This window comes from Serinus canaria, chromosome 6 (assembly GCF_022539315.1).
Source record: "Serinus canaria isolate serCan28SL12 chromosome 6, serCan2020, whole genome shotgun sequence".
NCBI classification, from domain to species: domain Eukaryota; kingdom Metazoa; phylum Chordata; class Aves; order Passeriformes; family Fringillidae; genus Serinus; species Serinus canaria.
The window spans coordinates 14,831,596-14,854,165 of NC_066320.1; the positions used below are offsets into that span (position 1 = coordinate 14,831,596).

The window sequence follows — 22,570 nt, forward strand, 5'->3', positions numbered from 1 at the left end:
GCTGCCCAACCAAGCTCTATAACTGATGTTTCTCTAAGAACTGCTTTAAATCTTTGGTTGGGAAGCTGTGAGTAATTGGCTTCGCCTTTGCTTCTGATGCGGATGTGAACAAAGGTGATGAACAGAGGGGAATATGACTGAATGAGCTATTGAGATACAGGCAAAACAAACTGAAAGGGTCTTCCTTAATTTATTTCTAAGTGTCAGAAAATAAATATCTGTATGTCTTGCCATATTTCTTATGTTGGTGTAATATTTTGGGGGTATACTGACTTCCCTTTGCTGTAGAATTTTTGTGTTTTAAATGGATGGAAAAGGGTTGATGACAGCCCTTTGTCCTGGTGGTTTGTTGCAGCCTTTGGCTGTGTGACTTCATGCATGATTCTGCACTGGCAGTTCTCTCCTTGGCTGTAGCTCATTGCAGCATTGCTCTAGGAAATCATATGAAATTGAAAGTTCTTTAAAGCTAATGTTTCCTTCCTAACACTCTAATTTCGTCTTGATTGGGTTTTATGTAGAATATCTACCTTTGGTGCTTTTGTATTTTATAAATTGTGCTTACTGACATATCTGATGATCTGATTGTTTCCATAGTGACAGCAATGGCAAAAACCTGAAAAAGGAAGGTGACAGCACTGTATTTTTAAGATGAGCTGTTTTACAGAGGAATGGTTTGAGGGGGTGGGAATACAGTAGATTTTTTTCAAGCAGTAACAGGATATATTTTTTCAAGCAGTAGTACTTACTTGGAGGTCAGAGAGGAAAGATTTGGCTTGCTATTTTGGTATTTGTTTGTGTGGGGAAGTAGTGAGCACAAGGTTAATCTAGGTAATACGAGATGTTTTCAGCAACATCTCCTTTCTTGCTGCTCCAAAAGATGATAAAATCTTGAAATACAGAAAACTGAAATGTGCACATTATCTTCACAGGAAAGGTAGAAGTCAATATGCCTGTAAGAAAATGTGTTACATTCTTGGTTTCAAAATTTCTCCCTTCCAAATTCATAAACTGAGCACAGGAAGCTTTTACTATTAAAAATCAGGCACAAAGCCATTAGTGAGAGCTTCAACCTTCTTTTGTCCTTTGGTAAATTCAGTTAGTTTTATTTTATATTCTGGGAACAAGGGAATAATGAAATTCCCTTACATTACACATCATATTATTTGCATTTGAAAGTAAGATACCTTGAGAGAATGTAGGCATATTTGTTTAGAGTCCATGCTGCAACAGAGGGTTTTTTTCAAAGCATTTTGTAGGAGATGCAAGCTTCCCTAATATTTCCTTTTGTCGTTGATGTCGATGCTTCTTCCTGTGGTGCAGTCACTTGAAGCAGTTGCCTGTCATATAATATATGCCTGCTGTTCTTATATCAGCACAGACAAGTGAGAGGGGATAATGTGAGAGATGCTTGTAAGCAATGTCAAATATTTTCATTTAGGGGCTAACTTTTTTTCTGTGAATCTATGGTTAGCATTCTGGTTGAATCACCATACCTGGAGGTATTAAAAATATGTATAGATACAGCACTTAGGGACTGCCAGGTCTACCACTTGGTTTGATTTAGTATGAAATCACTGTACCTGACAGTGCCAGCTTGATGGCTGGACTGCATCTTAGAGGTCTTTTCCAGCCAAATGATTCTTTAATTCAAAGCATGCTTCTCCTGCCCACCCTGTGGCAGTGCCTAGGATCTGTGGTCAGGCTGGGGACCTTGTGCCCAGGTAGTTCTAGAAAGAGCTTAGAAAGGGTAAGTCAGGCTGTGTTGCCCATCTCCAGGTGGCAGACGACACATCCTCCAGCCCTGGGGAAATCAAGCAGGCTGGTGGTAAGACACAGGTGCTACACTTCAATTTAACACATTGTTAAATTCATATCTCTTATGCCTTCCAGCCAAAATGTGGCATCATACTGTAAACTGAATATGTGTTACATCTTATTACACTGGGGAAGAGAAGCTGGCAGCTGGGAGTTTGTGTTGCTTTTTAAGTTGCACAGGTTGGTTGGTTATCTGTGCCTGAGGCCTCTTAGGTCACATCTGCATTCATAACTCAGCTGGTTCTTCTGTCATTTTGGTGTCTTGGGAGTGGTGTGCATAAAAATATGTAATTTATGGTTCTTTTTTATATTTATCTGCAGTGTTCTGATCAGCTTGTTGAAAAGTGTTTGATTCTAGTTTTCCACTGACCTGAAGAAACGGGAAGTTTCTCAGTTTTTTACAACTGGGATCACTGTGTAAAACAGGGAAGCAGTTTAGAAATCATGGGAGCAGCTAGTTGTTGCAGAAAGGCTGAAGAAAATGGTGTCATCTGTTCTAAAAAATGTCCTCTTATTTGCAGAATGATACAAATGGAAATAATTTTTCTTAAGAGACCAGTTCATTTATAGTTGACCAGTTCAACTTGAGTTGTTGAAATGCTTAGTGGAAAAAAAGATTGGTTAGTTGGGGTTATCTCTATGCCCCCACTGCTCCCCACCAAAAAAAAAACCCCAACCCATTGTTTTTGTATTATTTTCGCTGATGAAGTTTTAAGGCATTGCTTAGTGCTTTGTCTGAAGTGTGTCCTGTGTCCCAGGCATATGTTGGACATCACTTGTATTTCAGTAGCATTATGAAATATAGACAGAAGTAGACATTTAGACATGCCTCTGTCATGTGAAAGATACTCAGTTTCTTCATATTTAGTTTCTTCAAACTTACAGGTTTAAATTTGCAGCTTCTTCTGATCCCCATTGCAATGAAGGGGTAGTGTTTTTATTTCTTGCACTGCTAGTGATAGCAGTATGGATTCATTGGTGTTGACTCCTCTGCTACTTGTTAAAAGATAGCTTTATTTGCAGAGGTATCACAGTGAGCTTTATTTGGCTTGCTGCATTTTTGTAGCTGTTTTAATCTTATATGAAATAGATGAAATCCAAAACGAAATTTGGAATGAAAAGAAAAAAGAAAACCAAACTAAAACTAAGTATTCACATGTAAATGTACCTATTAAAGCCACAGACTGTGTAGATTTAGATAGTATTATATTAATGTCTTGAAGTAGAACTTTCCCTTCGATCTTGGGAAAACATCTGCAAGAAAGAAAGCATCTCTTGTACGTCTTTTGCTCCTGGTTCCAATTACAGGCAGCTGTCTGATTTATACTCAGTGAAAACTGCTAATTGTGCCCTTTTAAATTCTTTTAGTTTAGAGGAAAATGTATTTATTTGCATGAAAATGTTTGCATGTGAAATACTGAAAACCTTTCCTGCAGATACAAAATTTTAGAATTCAAAACATATAAGCCTCTAAAGCTCTCCTAAAAGCTGTTCCTTCCCTGGCTGATAGCTTTTACCTTGCTATGTGTCATTAACATTTACTGCTGTTACAAATTTTTGGATAACAGATTGAGGTGACTTTGTGTCACCTCAATGCTGATTTAGATGGCATTTGCCAAACAAATTGTTAGGAATCTTGAAGTCATTTGCTCTTTGTCTCTCATGAAACACGAGACTCTTGTGATCCCAAGGATTTTGCGTTTATTTTGTTTCTAAAGTAGTGGAGAGTTCTTATTTTTGAAAAGTTATTAAAACACTGACTAATTTTAAAAACTAGGTTTAAAATTCAGTCTTCACCTCTGTGGTGATTAATGCTGATTCTTTTGAGGAGCTTTTTATTTAAGTCTTATCTTTGATTAATTTGGGGGCACACTTGAAAATAGAAAACTATTGGGTTAGTATAATTTTGCTTATTAGAGAAATACGTTTTGATAAAATTGCACACATGAAGTCCACCTATCATGTTTTGGGGTGGTGTGTCTGCGGTGCGAAATGCCTGGTAATTCAGTGGCACTGTATGTTCTTTTACTGATCACACACACACTGTGTCATCAGGTCAGCCCTGTGTACTCTGTCTGTACTCATTCCTACCTTGAAATCACTTGTATTGAGAACAGGTCAGAGATATTTCAGCCATGGCTGTCAATTTAAACCAAGATGATTTGGCTTTCCCAAGTGCTGTTCTCAGAATTTTTTGAGGTCTTGATGATTTTTCTCTGCTTTCCAATCTTTTTTTTTAGCCTTTTTTATTCCCAGAAACCCATTTGTTACCCAGGCAAGTGCAGTTCAGGATGCTGTGATGTGCTGCTGCCAGTGCTGTCTCAGTGAGGTTCCCACCGGTTCACTTCTCTGTAAAATTGCTGTCAGTAGAGATGGTAGCTTCTGTAATGCTAGAGCTGTGTGGAGACCACCAAACTTGATCAGAACTCAAGTCAGTTTCATTCCCAGCCAGCCTGAAGCTATTGATGCATTTCAGCTTTTATTATTGCCTGGCAGGCACACATGGTGGGCAGTCCTTTGAATCTTGGCTGTACTGTCCTGTTTATTCTTCTGTTTTGGAAGCTGGATAAGGCCTTGATTCTGTGTGGGCATGCTTCACCCTTCGCTTCAGTACCTCTTGGTAGGGTGCCTTTTGAGATACTAGTTTTAGCCAATTCATAGTCGATTTGTTTCCAAGATGTGTATCTCTGTGTATGCCCTGGGTGAGACAGGTCTACATTTCCCATCTGGTGGCTGAAAAGGAGCACACAGTGGGCACTGTGGTTGGTACGACTCTATGCTCTTGGACTGGTTTTTGTCACATTTCTGAATATTGGTAACATTGTCAGTGTCTTCTTTCTTCCCTAAAGCATGCTGCTAGAACAGATTTGGGAAAGCTCTTCATTTCTAAGGGTATAGTTTTTGAATCATAGGAAGACAAGTGGATAATGTTAATAGATAGCAAGTCTTTGAAGTACATTAGAATCAACTTCAGAGAGAAAGAAAATCCCTTTCCCTGAGCTCCAGGTAAACAACAATGCTTTCAAACCTTCAAGAGGATCAAGGTGAAATGCAGTGAACAGCAAGCTCAGATGATTCTGCTTTTATGGCAATTGGCAAAAATACATTCTTTCCTGTTTGTGCTCCTGTAACAAAGCAAAATAACAAAGTACTCATATTGTTCTATGAAAAGAACACAAAAAACTTTCTATGTTAAATACCCTCATCTTAATAAATGTCAGTAGAATATATTTTTAATGGGCTGGAAATATCTCCTTGGAATTCTGAAGTATCTTCAAAACTAGCTGAAAACAACTGAATTAATCTGATCATGCAAGTGCATTTAACAGCATTTATTTGCTTATAGAGTTGTAGGAGTCTGACATCTTCCAGCTGAGGTGTGTGTCCTTCCCACTTTAGCTGGCTTTAGCTGGGAAAGAGAGAATGGAATAGTCTCCTTTCTCATTTTCTTACTAAAGTCTTCAGGAAAAAAAGGAAAATAGCTCTAAGCCATGGAGCTGAAGTAAATTTCAAAAGGTAAATGTGCCCTCCTTTGCCTAAGGAAAAGACTGTCTCTGGAAGAAAAGTTGGAGAACAAGTAGCAAGTGACTGTAAGATTGTTCCTGCTAATGTTCTGTTTTGGTCAGTCATGGAAGACAAAGGAGAAAATAAAACAAAGTGATTTTCAAAAGCAAGAATGTATTCATGTGGCATTGAAATGATTAGTGAGAATAAAGGCTGAAATTCACTGGGGAGGATTGTATATTAACATGCCTTATGGGTTGCGATGTCATGAATGGTAAAGATCTACATAAGAAATTGAAAGTTGCCTATCCAAAATTCAGATGAGTACAATGAAGAAAAATTCAGAGTTTTAAAAAAACTGTGATCTGAAGCATATTTGTTTATACATAAGGACTACTGAAAGAACTCAGAACAACTCTGCAGGTCACCTTTAACAAAAAGTTCTCTGTATAGATAAAAAGTTATAAACAAAGTATCACACCAACAGCATGTCCCACATGCAATATAAAAGTGAGAACAAACTCCAAATTGAGAGGTGGTGGGTTTCGATGGGGGAGAGAGATTTAAATGTGTTCTTCAGGAAAGAATCAGTGTACAAAACTGAGAAAAAGTAAGATAGCAGCAGCCAGGATTTGCAGAGCTTTTCAGTCCTTTGTTGGGTTATCTTGCATAAGTACTTTAGCCAGAGACTCTTTTCAGTAGCTGCATGGGGCCAGCTTGGAACACAAACGTGCATGAATCCAAATGTAATTTCCCTGTTGTGCACATTCTGGCTGTGACAGCTCAAGTTATGAATGTAAAATAGCAGGAAAAAAAGTTCAGAAGATGGCCAGGCCTGAAATGTTAATAAGAACTGACTTACCATGAGATCCCTTGAGGCTGGCAAAGGTGCTGCCCGAATTTTAAGTTTGTCTGCTTCCATGCTTCATTTTGGTGTGCCTTGGAAAAGAATCAATAAATTCCTTGTTTTTATCTGTGCATCTAAGTTGTTTGGCATAACAGAAGTAACAAACATTTTCTTCCACGTAAGATGCAAAGCAGACAAAGAGAGTGATGTTAATTCTCCACTCCGGTTTGTGGTCAGCACGGGCACACAGACTGAATCCGCATCAGTGGCTTTGATCTGTAGACAAGAAGTACTGTACAGGGAATGACAGTATCTTTCCCTTTCAGACAGTTCTTTTTTTCTGGGGGGCAATAATCTGCATTTTTGCCAAATTTCCAGTGTTCGGAAGGCATTTGCCTTTCCTCTGGGTAGGATTGGTGCAGGTTAAGGGATTTCCTCCCCCTACATCAATACGCTGCTTGCAGAAAAGACACCTCATCATGGCCACGGGACAGCTGGTCTCAGACTGTGCAGGCAAGGAAAGGGCTTTTCTCTCTTCTGCATGCAGCTTGGACAGCAGAGAGAAATGGCAAAGTTTGCAAGTTTCCCTGCATCTTCAGCATCAGATTTTCCCGGGTCTGTACTTTCTCCTTTTTTTTCCCCAACCTCCTTCCATCTCTTGTTACCATGGAGAATGAAATGCCTGTTCCATTCAAGTTGTCGGCTGAATAGGTTTTGAGGTTGATGGATGGTGAGAATCTCTTATCCCTCCTTCTCCAAACACCGCCCCTGCCTGTTTCTTGACATTTCACTTGCCAGAGACTGGCAATCAGTGAGTGGGAGCTGAAAAGGAGGCTGGCAGTGTCCTGCTGAGATGCTCTTTCAGTTCGTGGATGAAATCAGCACCCGTGAGAAGGTCTTAAGGGCTTTGGTGCAGAGCCTTATCCTCAAGCTGAGGCATGAATGCTCACTTGAGTGAATGTTCTTGCTTCCCCAGAGCACCCAGGGAAAAAATAATTCATATGTGAAACCTGTTGCTGCCTTATGACTGTGTTTCAAGGGGTGAGGTAACCTCTGCAATGTAAAGAGAAAGGTAAGGAATGAATGAATACAATAAATGCTCTGGAATAATTTGTTCCTCTCTTATATACTTCTTTATTTGTGTCCACGTCACATCAGAAGTGGAATTTCTTTGCTGCAGACTGACTTGGGTAGTTTCCTGACTGTAATGCTGAAGTTAGAGGGGTCTCTGTGTTTAGTGGGGGTCCAGTAGTCCCAGTATGAACTGGCTGTGTACGTGTGGCATCAGTAGTGCAGTGTCAAAACAGATTTCTGAATAAGGTACCTTTTAATAACAAATATGTGGAATTGTGGATATTGACAGGCCCGGGGTTGTAATATGAGTTTGAGGGTACTGTTGATTTGCAAGAACTGGTGCTGCTGAGCAGAAAAATTAAAATGATAGCTCTGTAAAATTATACCAAAAACATTTGTTTTGTTGTTATTTATTACTTTTCATACAAGATAACAATAGTTTTAGAGGGTATCAGAAAAATGTTTAGCCTATGTTGAAAGGCTTAAGCCTGTCCTTTTTAAAGAAGGGTTTGTTTTGACTGATGACCACTTAGTAGTGATGGCTTGGGAGAAGTGTATACGTGGCATAGTTTAATAGAGGTGTGGGTTTTGCATCTGGAAGTAAAAGTAAATGTTAGGACTTTAAATTTTGACATTGCTTCCAAGTAGAAGCATTTCACAAACATATTGTTGAGAGAAGATATTTCTGTGAGTTTTCTGCTAAAACCTACTGGGTCAGGACTGTACCAGCAGTAAGAATTACTACTGTTGGTATATCTTGATGGGTGGCATTTCAGTGTTTTTCAGATCATATGTGAAAATTTGTCCTGGGTGATTTTGAGCAACTGTCTTTGATAAGTGACTGTGAAATTTGTTTCAATACATCTTCTCAGCACCTTGCACTGATAAATATTTACACACCTTCTATGTATTCCTAAAGTTGCTAACCAATACATCTATCTCTCCACACTACCACCAACAGCTTTTGCATCTGTCTTAGCTCCTCAAGAGTTCACTTGCTGTTTGATGCTTTATGTTCTGTTTGTTGTTGGATTGTCTCCCTGCTGGAGTTTTCCTACTGTGCAATTGCTTTTCCTGTTGTGCAAGCCACTTCCAAAATGCTGGTATGTTAGCTGTTTGGCCACTGGTGTGTTAGAAGGGAATTTTTAACTCCTGCATCAGAAAGGCATGTGTGTGTGTCAGTACACACAAAATAAATACATGTATTTGAAATACATATGAACGTACCATCCAGTTCCTCAAGGAGTTTATTCTAGAGATTGTAGTAGTATTTTTGTTCCCAGAGCTTGGGATTTCCTAGAGAGATGTGCACACAAAGGATTTGACTACCTGTGACCTTCAGTCATACAAGATAGTATATGATAATATGTAGGGCTTTGATTTCCTGGTTGGCTAGGCTACTGCAGAAAAAAATAGATTTTCAAAAATACACCACTGAAGCAGCTTTTTTCTACCATAAATACATCACACATATTGGGTGGAGTTGAGGTAAAGTGTTACAGAGAGGAAGAAAGGGGAAGTCCATTGGGACAGAGAATGTAATTTGGGATTAGCTTCCTGATAGGAACTCAGCTTCATGTTACCATTTGTAAGGAATGGGGAAAGAGCGAGCATCTGTTTTAACATTGTGATTCTGTGTGAGCAGCAATAGCATTAGCATCAAAGCTTACACGTGTATTTCCATTTATTCTGTTAACCTGCTAGAGTTTTTTGATTTAGTATTATCTTCTTTATGAAAAAAAAATCCTCCTAGCAGCTTATGAGTTTGCATGAGATAAAATCCCAAATCTTTCTCTCACACTCTGTGAGGATTGTTATGCTAATAATTTTAGAGATTGTCAAAAAATTTTCTGAGTATTACTGACAGGATTCAATCTCTGAAAAAAGATCTTCCAGGTTTCAACATGGATGTATTTAAATTCACTTTGCCTTCTAAAATTCCTCCTTTTCACGTCACCAAGATCAACCTTTACTTGATTGTGGTCTTTTGACTTTTACGCTTTCTCTGAGAACTTGACTGACTTAATAAACCTGTAATTAGGACATATCGCTGCTTCATTCCATCCGGTCTTTTGTTAAATTATTCTTGGAAAAATTCTCATGTCCTACTCTTTTTAGATTCACAGTTGTTTGATTTCTTTTTCCAATTTTCCTTTTTTTATCTTAATGGTAGCCAGATCTTGTAATTTTTTTATCTTGTCCTTGCTATTTAAATGTGGGCAGCTGTAGAACAATCCATCTCTAAACCTCTTTTTGCTTGCTAGGTGTGTTATTTCACCTTTTCTTTAGAGATGGGTGCCTGAGTTTCCCTCCATTGCTTTCCCAGGCAGTGCAGCGTGGAACTGACCTCATTTGCTTCAGCTCCACTCCTTCCCTGCTGCCTGGTGCCCCAGTCAGTGAGTATGGGCAAAGCTTTGTTCAGGGCAGCTGGGGAGAAAAACCTGATCAAAGAGCAGACTGAAGCTATCTGTCCATGGATTTACAAAGACAGATCTTCACTGATTTGTACCTTGTAAGTTAGCTTTATAACCTTAAAATCTGGAAAATTAATTTTAGTTTAGCTTTAGCTAAGGCTTCCTACCTGTTCTGAGTGAATTTTTAAGCTCTTTTTAATAGGGTGGTACATATGCAAAGAATGAACATTGTGCTCTCCAGTAACTCATTCTGTTATCTCAAGTGTCATTTACTGGAATTTCCTTACCTTTTACCTCCTGTAAAATGTAAACTGAATTACAGGCATATAATTAAATCAGCATATTAAGTGTGTGAGGAATGAGAGGCAGTGGGAATTTTGGTGGCTATATCCACAGTATGAACATTAAAATCTGAATCATCAGGTATCTAAACTATTTTTTAGTGTACTGAGAGCACTGGTTGTAAAAGAACAGTTTCCAGGTGGATGAAATGTGTTTCAGTGCTAGGTCAGCACAACAGGCTATCATTTCTCCTCACCTGGCCAAGAGGCTGCTTCACAAACCACGTGGCTGTTAGCTGAAAGACTCAATGTGCGGTATTAGTGCTCATCAAGGAAGAGGACATTTGAATAATTACTAAATAGTTGTGAGATTTTGACTGGGAAAAAACGTGACAGTTTCAGGTACTGACCTATTTGCTTTTGCCTGTAATCCATGTCCAAGTCACTTGGTTGCATATGGCATACCTCATACTGAAAACTAACATGGTCAGTGTCTGAGACTGATTTAATTTTTTTGTGCCTAAGCATCAGGCACATAGTGTTGGTGTTGGCATTATCTAATGATATCTAAGAGTGTTTGCTTCTCAGAGATAAGAATTTTTAATTTATTTACTTTAAAATATGCATAGCAATTCAAGTTCCTGTTGTCTTGGCCATAACCCAGATTTGGAACACAAAATTCAAATGAAAAACTGCAAAACAAAATAAAGCACAGAAGGCATGACAAGAAGTGGGATTGATCTCTGTAACGTAAATATTATTTTCTCTAACCTTGGATTTCTGATTAAGTGTTGTTGTCAGTTTACTGTGAAGACTGAAAATAGCAAACTGTTGTGAGATGGAGTCAAATTTGGGTGCAACATGAGAGATGCCCCTTGTATTTGAGTGGATTTGTGTAGCTAGTGCCTCATAGCCAGTTGCTGGTTCTTTCAGATTTGTCCCTGTGAAATCTCCTCCTTTAGTCTGGTTCCAGAGCTGTAGCACTTGACTCCACTACATCCCTCTCCAGCCAGTCTGGTTATCTTCTGTTGGTTCTGCAGTGCTCTTCCCTGGCTGTGATACTGGATTGTTATTCTATCAGCAGGGCAAAATGGTAGGAAAGAAGCAGGGGAAGGGGTATCTGAAGTGAGTATTGGCTGCTGTTTTAAATGAAAGTTAATGTTTTTCATAGCAGAGAGATACTATAGAAGAAACAGGAGGGTACGCTAGGGAGAGCTCTTGAAAATGCTGTTTGTGTTTCAGTCTTGTTCAGGGTTTTGACTCCTAGAACATGTTCAATGTTTGTTGCCAGTTTAGAGTTTAAAAGTTTATATGGAAGCAACCAGTGTTTCAGTTCCATAGTGATTCTTGAGATACAGGACAAGACACACACATGAAAAATAATTGTCTAATGGACCAGGGCATTCTTTAGCCAGCCTTTTTATTTCCTGCCTTCCCCTTTAGTCTGTATAATAAAGAGACTGCTTTGTGAGAGGTCGTCTCAGACTGTGCTTCTCCAGGAAAGCTCATTGTTGCTCTCATCTGCCACAGTTACAACACTCCTGTCTTCAGCTCCTGCAATCAGGGAGTTGTAGGGTACGTTTGATAAGCTCCTAAGTCTGACTGATTGATAATAAATTTTTGGTGGATTAGTTATTTGGAGGAGTGTGCTATGAATAGCTGGGGATGTGGGTCCGCCACTTTTTCTGGCAGCCACTAAAATTGCTTTATGCCCCTTGCAGAGCTGTACCCTGAAGCTCTTAACCCTCCACTTTTAGATAACTGAGTACAGCCTAACCCCAACCCAGTATTATGTGGCAGATGAGTACAGACAAGCTGCAGTACATAAGCAGTATCTTGATGTAGTATAATAACTGTGTGTACTGAGTTGTGAGTGAGTTTTCAGACTCAGTTGGGCTTGGTATCCTCTGCAGGAGCCAGGTCAACCCTGGGTCAAGCTGGCATGGCCATGGGTGAAAGCACACTTCTGTTCCATCCTCTTCTGTCTTCTCTCATTATTTGCTCTCTCTTAGGCTTTGCCCCATAGGACTGACTACCTCTTCCTATTTCATGGAGTCTCAAACTTGAGTTTCCATCTGTGTTTTTGCAACCCCACAAATCAGGTATTGCTTGAGGTTAATCACAAACACTAAACCTGTGCTGCCCTGTGACATCCTGCAATGCCTCTGTTCCTGTGCAACACTGAGCAGCAGAAGCTGCCTGTACACAAACCAGATGTTAGTGACCTCAGCCAGAAAACATTAACTGCATTGGCAGGGTTGCTGCTCCCATGTTCAGATGAGAACCAACAAGATGTCATCAGGAGCTGCTCTCGTGCCCTAACTTGGAAATTGTTGTTGAGACACTCTGCCTTGGCAGTTGATCTTCTGAGACAGTATGGATCTTTTATTACCTTCATCCAAAAGTGTTTTTTCTTGATTTATGGTGAATAAGTGGATTTATACAGTAAAGGAGGTTGCTTCTAGCCTCATCTTCCTATTTCCATATTTTATCCAAGAGTTGCTTCAGTTGTTTGAAGTACATGGGTTTGTTACTCTGGATCATGGATATAAATAAATGCCAGAAGCATGAGGCCTTATCAGCTGCAAGCAGCTGTACTTGCCTTTTCATTTTCTATCTAGGCACCTAAAATGCAGATAAACAACAAAACTCATTTTTCTGGAAGGTGAAATTTTTTGGAGTTTGTTGAAGGCTGTTGCATCTCTACTTAAAGTAAACTAGCATTAACATTTTTGGGGAAGGCTCTGACCTTCTTGTTAGAGCTCAGAGTTACAGTTCAGGGTAGTGAGTATTAATGTCTGTAGTGGTTTGGTTTTGAAATACTGTCTATGCATGGACATTCATGTTTAACCTAGTTAAACATTGCTTGCATATTTGGGACAGCCTAGAGAATTAAGTCAGATTTCCTTGAGGGTATAATCTTTATGTACTCTTTTCAGAAGTGGGTCTTGAGGGGGATGCCTGAGGATGCTGGCAAGTGAAGAGAAATATACTCAGGCAAAGCTTTAGAGGACAGGATTTTAAACACTGTATGGGACATGTTGCAAATAACCTTTCCTAGCTTGATAGGTTAATTTTTGACCTTGCAATTACTTTGTACACAGAAATTTGCTATCCTTCTGCGTGGTTCCATTATTCAGGTAACAGGTTATCCATACTGAAATCCTGGGCTCAGACCTGGAAGCAGTACGTAGGTTTATGTGTGGCTCAGACTCTGAGCTAGTTCACCTGCTGAGTCCTTGCCAACTTTGCTCAGAGCTACTGCTGATGTCTCTGTCCCTGCTACTGAAACATGGGATGCTGGGAAGCTGCCTTTGAAGGTGCTGGAGGGGCATTCAGGAGCCATCTGGGCTCCACAACTCACAGATTTTGACTAAAGCTCTGGCTCTGCAAGACTTAGAGCTGTGGAGCTGATGATAGCAGCAGTTTCAGGAGGGATAACTGGTGAAAGAGTACAATGTATGTACTGTGATCCCTTCTTCTTTGCGAGATTGGTCAGATGGGGTTTCTTATGGGACTGCCTTTGTACCTCAGCTGAATTGTCCCAGAACCTGGAGTGTTGCAAAACATGGTGCAAGGGTCCAGGACTTTGGCCTCTTTGCAGCAGGGTTTGTGTGTTCGGGTTTTCCAGTTATCTGGCTATTCCCATTCCCCACTGTTCTTGGACAGTGGAAAGCCAAGTTAGTACGCTAGGCTCTGTCAAGTGGTGTCTGACTAAGGTAAGAATAAAGTGTTTAGTTATAATTTAATCTTTACGCTTGCTTTATTGTGTTACTTTTGAAATGTCATCAAGTACCAGTAATCAAGCTGAGTAGTGACTCTTTAGGTATTGAGGCCTGCATACTCTTAGATTTTTTTTTTCCCTGTTAGTGTTGGCACTGAGTTATAAAAGTGTTAGAATTTGTGCTATCTAGCCTAAATAGATAATAGTATAATAGTACTGTAGTGAAGTACATTAGCATTTACACACATCAGCATATCCATATACATACATATATATTTTCAGATCAAAATACTGAGATACAGATTGCAAATTAAGAGTTTACTTGTCTGTCTCTTGTGCAGAATCTCCTGGGTAGGAAAGTATATAATGTCCTCATGTATGGTGTAGCTATTAGTATATTAAGTCTAAGGGTTTTTCTTTTTAGCTTTTCTGTTTTGTCCAGTGTGCTCTTCAAAGATCAAATTTTTGTAGTACAATTATTCAAGGAGTACCTGAGTATGATGATATTCAGGGAATATGAAGATGAAGCAGTTACCTTCTCCAGAGTGCATCTGTAGTTATTTTTGGCACTAGCTTGCTGTACTTTCAAAAGCAGAAATGTTCATTTTGCTTCAAGTGATTTTATCCTCCAGAGTTCAGTGGGATGATTCTGCACAAGAAAGAGAGCTGTCACAAGTTCAGTCCAATGGGTGGCTTTGCTGTTGGGAGCTGGAGCAAACTCTACTGTTTCAGAACGCTATATATATTTTCTTATCATCACCTTTTGGGAACAGTGGTAATAAGAGATTATGACTTCCTGTCTCCCAAGTCTCCCAAGTATTCCCTCAAACATGTATCCCTGCTCACTCTTTCTCAGCTACTGTGCAGGGCTCTCTCTCTGGCACCAGAAAGCACACATCTTCCAGCCCTTTGGCAAGTGCTCATTTCACATTTCCATGTGTCTCTCCAGTTAAAAAAGTTGTTTTGAAAGGGGGAATTTAGAATGGAAGAGTGGTCATACTTTCTGGGCTTGATTTCTTTGTGTTTAATGTGACTGCCTGTTTCTGGGCTGGGGCTGGCCACTGCAATGTGCCCTTGTAGCAGAGGAGTGTTGCATCACCTCGGACAGGTATTGCAGAGCTCACTGTGATTCAGCTGATGCAGTTTTACACAGGACAAGGGTATCTATGTTAAATTGCAAAGTTTTGTGTTAAACCTGATGTTACTTTTCAGCAGCGAAAGACTCTTTAATCTTCTCGTTACCATGCCCCAGGGGAGTTGCAGGGACAGTAACATCTGTGCTTGCTGTATAAGGCTGACAGCTGTTTCTGGAGTCAGTTGGTCCTTTTATCCAGTCTCTGAATAGCACAGGGAGTGTGGGCACTGCACCTTCCTGCAGGAGGTTTTACAGGATGGCAGTAAGTACTGGAATTGCAACTTGCTGAACCATGGGGCTACATCACTTGCCTTTGACTTCTGAATATTTCTGAGATCCAGAGCGCTCCACAAAAGTTAGAAGGCATGATGGTTTCAGGTGAGGGAAAGTCAATACTCAGACAAAGCCTGAGCTTGGTAGGTGACCACAGATGACTGAAGAGATTGAATCAGGGCTTTAGTGACTGAATATGGAATGGATAATCTGCTTTAGAGAGTATCTTGGAGATCCCCCAGCCTCAATCTTTCTACAGAATTACCATGTTGAGAGTAAGGGAATATGATTTCCCTGGATGCTCTCTCTTTGTTTCTGTACTGCTTCCTTTTTGCTTATAATTATTCTTTAAAGAAATAATAAAAACCCCTTACAATTTCCATAATTAAGAAACTCTCCCAACAATAACAACAAAAACAAACCCAAAAAACATAAAAGGGAGGTGTGTAAGAGCCTCATTCATCACCTTTTGTCACCAGACTTGATTGGACATCTGAGACTACAGAGAAAGTTTGGCAAGTGCAATGATTTCCCGTGTGGGGGTAATAAGAGAGAAAAAGCCTGTCAGTTGAAAACAGCAGGAGTTGCATTAGCAAATATAAATTAAACAGATGGCTAAGATACTGCAGCTGTCACATAGAAAGTCCAGGAAGATTTTTAGCTCAGAGCTGCAGGAAGCTATTTTAAAAGGAAAGATGAAAACAACAACAAAGCAAACTTTAGCGTGACGAAAGAGACAGTAGAACCATTCAGGTTATTATATAAAATTTATCCAGGATTGTGGTGTTGGTTTATTTTGGGTTTTTTTTAAAATATATGTTTTCAAATCTTAGGATTCCAAAATTAAGTTAGGATCAGCTTTTATTAGATAATTTTCATATTTAGGAATCATGGGTCTGCTTGTTTAGAAATACTCTTCTGTATGTGACACTGGCTCTGACATTTTCTGGAAAGCAGGGAGACATGAAACACACATCAGGCCATTTTGTTTTTTAACTGTTTGTTTCACAGCTATTTCAAGAAAAATCTCTTATGAAAGAATTTAAAAGTTTAATCTTTTGGAGAAGTGGAGTGGAAAGTGTTAACATTATGGTGAAGCAAGAACCTGCATTTTAGTCTTGCATGTTCAATCTTAAGATAACTTTTTTCAGACTCATTTTCTGCTGAGAAGTGACTGTTCCTTTGTGAAAGAAGCGCTAGAACAGCACCCAAGTTTGTTATGTTAAAGTACAGACATACAATAAAATGAGGACAAGTTGGAAATTCTGTGCTGTTTCTCAGGCACCAAAAGGTAATTAATTTTCTCAATGTTATGTCTAAAAGTATTTTTGTCAATTGGGGCTGATGGTTTGTCATGGATTATTTGTGCATAAGCAGAGATTGTTATGCTGCCTTCACAGTAAAGGGCGATGTGAATTATGAAATAAGTTCAGCTACATTTGAAGCCTGTGTTCTTTATTCAAAGAAATAGCATGCACAAATGGATTCCTAGGCAGGCTGATTGACTACCCAGAGTTCTGCTTTTTGTTTGCTTTCTTGACTGCAAAAGAGTAAAGAAAGTATTTCATTATGTATTTGTGGTTGACTTTTTAAATCATACTTACTGTGCTAGAACTTCTGGATTTTGGCTGTACTTCAGCCCTTTGTGCAAAATTAGTATGTCTTCAGTTCTGCCTGTTGTCCAACTTGTGTATTTCTTTACAATAAAAATCTTTAGGTGCTGTTATATCTTATTCTAAAGTACTTCTATATGGATTATTCAAGAGCTACAAAATCTACATATCAAAAAATTAAATCTTTTTTCCCTCTGTAGTTATTTTTCCTGCCATCATCCCCATAAATTTTGAGTACAGAGGCCCCAGCGTGCTGTGAAAAGCTGGTGAACTTCCATTCTAATAGAAATAGGAAGTTCATCACTGAGATATGCATGCTCTTTGCTGGCTAAATCTTTAACCTGTCCTAGACTTTTTCCCCTTCTTACTGGTTCAGGACACAAATTATGAAGGGCATTAAAGGTCAAAAGCAACAGCTTGGGCTTCAGTGGGATGAAGATGTATACCCTCAGTCTTCCCATACTATTCAGGGTGCTTTAGCTGTCTCAATAAAAGCGAGCTCCTTATCATTTAACTGCATTTCTTTTGTGGTTGTGGCTTCATGTGGAAGTGTAGGAAAGTACTGATCATGCTGAGTAACTGTTGTTTCTACCCTTCAGATTTCATTTCTACCCCTGCAGAAACTTTGCAGCGCTTCAGAAAACTAGGAGGGGAAAAAACCTCAGCTTGAGTGTATTTCTTTTCTTCCATTTTTGCTTAAGAGAAATGAAGCTGGCCTTGAAGTGTACTTGAACTTGAGGATTATAAATGTGAAATATCTTTGTCAGTGATAGAGGAAAGTTTCAGAGTAGGTGACCTTTCAGTGGGAAGCCTGGCCTCAGCCTCTATGTACTTGCTCCTAGGCTTTAGCTTCCAGTGCTTTAGCAAACTTCGCTGCCAGGACGTACACAGCAAGGGAGCAGCTGTGTAGGCAGGACCCAAGGCATACAGGAAGATTACATGCTGAAATCTATAAGTTCCCCCTGACTTCTCCTGGGAAGAAATGCAGGGATCAGTCAAGTGTGATCAAAGGCTCAAGAGAGCTGACAGTTAAGAATGGATGGGAAAGTGCTAAAACAGAGAAGTGAGTTGGATGGGAAGAAGCAGAAGGGCAAGATAGCCTTGTCCTGGAAGATGGTTAACCTTAAATTTTCCTGCTGAGTATCCCAAAGGCAAGAATGAACTTTTCCATCTGGAAGTGTAATTACTGTCTAATGGCCATCTATAGCCTCTTCTTCATCTTCATGCAAGCCTTCTAAAGCATGTAAGGCTGCATGGTTGTTTTGCTGTAGGTACAGCAAACTGAGTGCTGTCTGGCCTATGGCACAGAGCTGATGAGGAAAGTGTCTTTACAGACATTTGTCTTAAAGTCAAATGTCATATGTCTTTGAAACAAGTCTGTGACAAAAATTTTTATGTCATGTGAGGTATTAATATCAAACTGTCACTGATTAGGATCAGCTGCTTCCATACAAAATGTATGACAGTGGAGAAAGAAAACATGATCCAGCTTTTTTTGATATTCTCATGACAAGAAAGTGCATCTTAGGAAGCAAATGGTCCCAGCCTTTTGGTGCTGTAGCCTTGGTGTGTATCTTAGCAACTCTGCAAAAAGATTGAACCTTGATCTTTTTAACCCTAGTCCAGAATTGCCAAGTCTTGTTTTTTTAGGTCAGTGTTGTTCTTATGCTATATAGGCAGCTGCATCAGTGACTGAAAGAACATGCAGCAATTATAAATTGCTGCTTATTATTATGCTTCTCATTTTGGAGGTCACATCAATGAATCCTAGGTGGAATAAAACAGCACATCAGGTAGTGCTGGTATGTGGGCCATGTATTCTACAGTGCTGTATCAGTAAATAATGGGTTACTGATTAATTTACAGTCGTTAGTCTTTTCTAGTTTGTCTCAATAGCAGAAGATTGCTAGTTTGGCTTTAAACTAGTGTTAGCTTTACTTTTCAGTGGAAAGCAGCTGAATACACCTGCTTAAATTTTGGTTATGAAACCATCCTGTGTATGCCAGATAAATATTGTCAGATATGGCAATGTCTGTCTGGATTTTGATCTCCATTCCAGATTTGAACATGTCTGATCCAGATTTGTTCTGTGGAATTATGTTTAGCCAATTTGTAACCCACCAGAGTCTTGAAATATGACTCTGCCAAAGTCTTACACTTTAGTGCATTACTTTGGTCAGTTGGAGGTTCAAAAATTGTATGCTACTGCACATGGATATGGAGTAACACCTTTTAAAAAAACTACAGGTATCTACCAGAGAAGAGCCTTCCAGAGATGTGAAACAGATGAGTTGCCTTTCCCTGTGTAAGCAAGCCCTTAGATGATAAGATCTGCTACAGTCTTCTAGCAAGAAGAGGAAATGTTGAAAGGCAAAATGAAGATGCACTACGGCTGGTAGCTTCAGGCTGCCACCCTAAGCAGCTCAGAATATGGCCAAGCATGTCTAGAAAAATGGAAAGTAGTCATTTGGGAACCTGGCGTAATGGTGCCTCTTCACCTTTGTTAGGAAAATAACAGTTGGATATTTAATGTTGTTTGAAACTTGAGTGAGAAAACTGGGGGTTTGAATGGGAAGTAATAATAACAGCACAGTTCAAAAGGACTAGCATGTGAATTACTTTCTTGTACTGCAGTCTTTGTTCTTAGCAGTTGTGTAAGTAGTTTCTAGGCATTCATTCTAGTGCTGTTAATACTTTGTTCTTTTCTGTTTGGCAGAATATATCTGACCAAGGCTTTGTCTTTATTCCTTTAATTATTTTGGATAAAATAATAAAGTTATATGCATTTGCTGTTAATGGGATCTGTTTACAGAGGACTTTGCTTCTAGCTTGTTCACACGAATAAATGAGCACAGATGCTTGGTATTGTGAAAGTAGTAAATACTCACCCTTCATTTGCACTCTCCAAATTCTGTTGCCCTCAGGATTTTTCAGCATAACTGTTTTGTTAAGATTGTGCAGAAATCTCCCTTAGCTGACGTACAATATCCTACGCCAGATTCAGTTAGTTACCACCAAAAATGTGCTTCTGCTAGTTTAGCATGTTTTTTTTGGGAACTGATATTAGCTGTTCTGTTAAAATAACTTCTGCCTGTGTAAACCACATCTTGACTAGGCAGATTTGCTAGTATAGCTATTTTAGCAAAGCCCTTCTACTGTAGGAAAGACCTTATTGATAATACTGTGAGGTTCCCACAGTAGATGAAAGGCACAATACAAAGGGCTTTACAAACAAGAATTAAGCTTCACAACACCCTTGTGAAATAAATCATTATTCTAGCTTGCCAACGGTCGAGTTTCTTTTAATATGGGATGTTTTGCAGGGATGAGAAGGAAAGGTAGAAGATGCAGTTGTGGGGATTAATGCCTGGTAGCATTGCAGTGTTTATTAACAAATGTATAACCTGCTCCAGTTCCCTGTTCTCTTTGTCAGGTGTTTAAAATGTCCTCACAAAATCAGGGGTTTAGACTATCAAATTGCTTCTGATTTCTGGTTTCACTAATCTTTGGTAATACCAGGAGTTTGGATACTGACACCTGGCAATTTCTCACTTCTTGAAAACCTCGAGGGCTTTTATGTCTATGGTGTTCTCATTAACACTGTTTTTAACTACATTGATCTCTCTAATTTGCATTAGACTCTTGCAGTCTCGCTGTTCATGTAGTAGTTCAGTTAAGGGACCTCAAAGGGAATGGAGAGAGGAATAAAACTATAGGTTTACGCATGAGGGCTTTTAAATTCCAGTTACTCAGATGAGAGTAGTCTGATAGTACGTTCACCCACATGGTCTTAGTTTAGACATTTTTAAATGTTAATTATCATGTAATCTGTAATCACACGATTGCATTCTATTTATTCTCTTTCACTTGTTAGGGAACAAGGAACAGAAAAATTCTGCTGGGGTGTAGGTTTATTTTCTTCTCGACCATTCATCAGCATTGCTTTTGAATTCAGCCTGTAAACCTTTGGATCAGGCCCAGGCATTTCTGTGGTTCTCTGTTAAACACCAAATCTTGTATTCTCTATTAATACATCTCTCAAGAGTTTAAGAAAGCTGTGCAATTTATTGACTTCTCAGTTTAGGGCCTTCAGACAGTGGTAGTTGTTTTCACCAAGAATAGCAAGGAACTCAAATTTGGAAAGCTATTCCAGATCTAAAATCTGGGTGATGGTGGAAACATCCAGCCTGACTGGGTTCCCTGTACTAACCCTTCACACACGCTGGGGGAAGTTCCAGTAACCGTTCAGTGGTGTGCTTGGTCCTCCAAGAGGTGCTTGATCTGATAGGAGTATTTCTGTGCTCTTATACTGTTTCCACAGCAACGGCACACTTTCCCTTTTTTTCTCCTCTCAAGGTGACTGTTGCCTTGAGAATTAGATACGTGGAAAAGCTTGGCCCTCTTGTTCTCTACTGAGATTTTGGTTTGCACAGGTGAAGAGTGGAAGGAGTAGGATGGGGGAGAGTGTGATTCTTGGCAGAGACAGAGTAATTATGAAGTGACAGTGGAAGTAATGAGTCTTACTTTACTGTGGCTTGCATGCTGATAATACAATTGTTTCAAAAGTCACGGCTCTTTCTAAGCTCTGCAAATGAAAGGTCTGGGTCATTAGTGACTGTCATCATAGCCCTTTGCATGTGCTCTTGGAGTTATTTAGAATCCACATCCACTTCATGCATGTGTTCATGTGCTCTGTGAAACCATGTGTTCCTTCTCCTGTCCCCCGCCTGTAGATTCTTCATGTGTGCATGTCACATTAAAAATGCTGCTCTTTGTCACAGAGTTTGTCCTAGCACTGTGGGGAAGAGATTCACTTGCTCTGCTGAAGAAGAATGTAGATGTTATGCCATGTCTTGGGTATGGTACTTGCTGTGGGTATTGAGACACTTCCTTTCAAACAAGTACACATGCCCGTCTCAACATCTGTTGCAGTGTGAAGGACTAAGAAGCTTTCAATTTTTGAAATGAAAGAGTTCCACAGATCTGCCCCTTTTCTTACCATTTAAAGGTGGGTGAGAACACAAGTGTGTGGCTTGGATACCAATCTCTTGCCTGGTTTGGCTTTTTCCTGCAGTTTAGAAAGCAGTCTCCTCTTATATGGGTGCCTAACACAACCCTAAAAAAATTAGTTTATTTTTTTCAACTGTTTTATTTTGCCTCTTTGCCAGTAACTTTGTCCTAAAAAATAAGCTGTCATCTTTTGCTGCAGAACATACAATTTGTGATACTGAGCTGTTCCCTGTGAATTTTTTTCTTTTTTTTTCCTTCCTTTACTTCTCTTCCCTTTCTTAGGAACTGCATGTTCTTACTGTAAGTTCTGTTCTGTTTTCAACACACTAACTAACACACTATATCGTGGAATAATTTGAAATTCAGACAAGTCAATTATATTAATAACATTGAATTTGGGAATCTCCGTTCCTTTAAGAGTGAATATCTTAAGCAATATCTATCACTATGTTATGTTAGTGCCTAACAGTTTTGAGTCAGCATGCCAGAAGTTTTTGTTATTTTTCTCTGACAAACAGTAAGTGAATGTGTTGACTGGGAAAACAAACAGCTAGTATATGAAACCACGTGATCTCGGGTTATCTTGGAAAGGCACATTGTTTATAGCTATCTTTATAGTTCTAAGGCCAGAAATGCACTTGTCCATATAATGCTTATCCATTTAAAATATTAAAAGCTGTTCAGGATTAAGTGTCCAAACCAGAAATGTCATATACATCTAAAAATGAGAAATTAATACAATTACCTTTTATTACTTTTTCATTGTAAGCACATCTGGATGTACTTCTCCTCTTAAAAATCTTACATTTAGTTGAAAGATGAAGAGCATTCCAGTACTGAACCGTTTTCAAATTGAAAATAAGTTTATGATTGCAGGGCT

General features: G+C 39.3%; 1 protein-coding gene across 4 annotated transcripts in view; it reads left to right on the forward strand.

Moving 5' to 3' along the window:
* NDST2 (N-deacetylase and N-sulfotransferase 2) overlaps nucleotides 1-22,570 on the forward strand; it is a 120,593-nt gene that overhangs the window by 28,219 nt on the left and 69,804 nt on the right. The window contains exon 1 of one of the 4 annotated variants that reach the window (XM_009087458.4): nucleotides 13,571-13,654. The exons of 2 other annotated variants lie outside the window; for them this stretch is intronic. The gene's annotated coding sequence lies outside the window, so the exon portion shown is untranslated. Of the gene's footprint in view, nucleotides 1-13,570; nucleotides 13,655-22,570 lie in introns of those variants that run through there. One more of the 4 variants, XM_018910928.3, reaches the window with a different exon arrangement.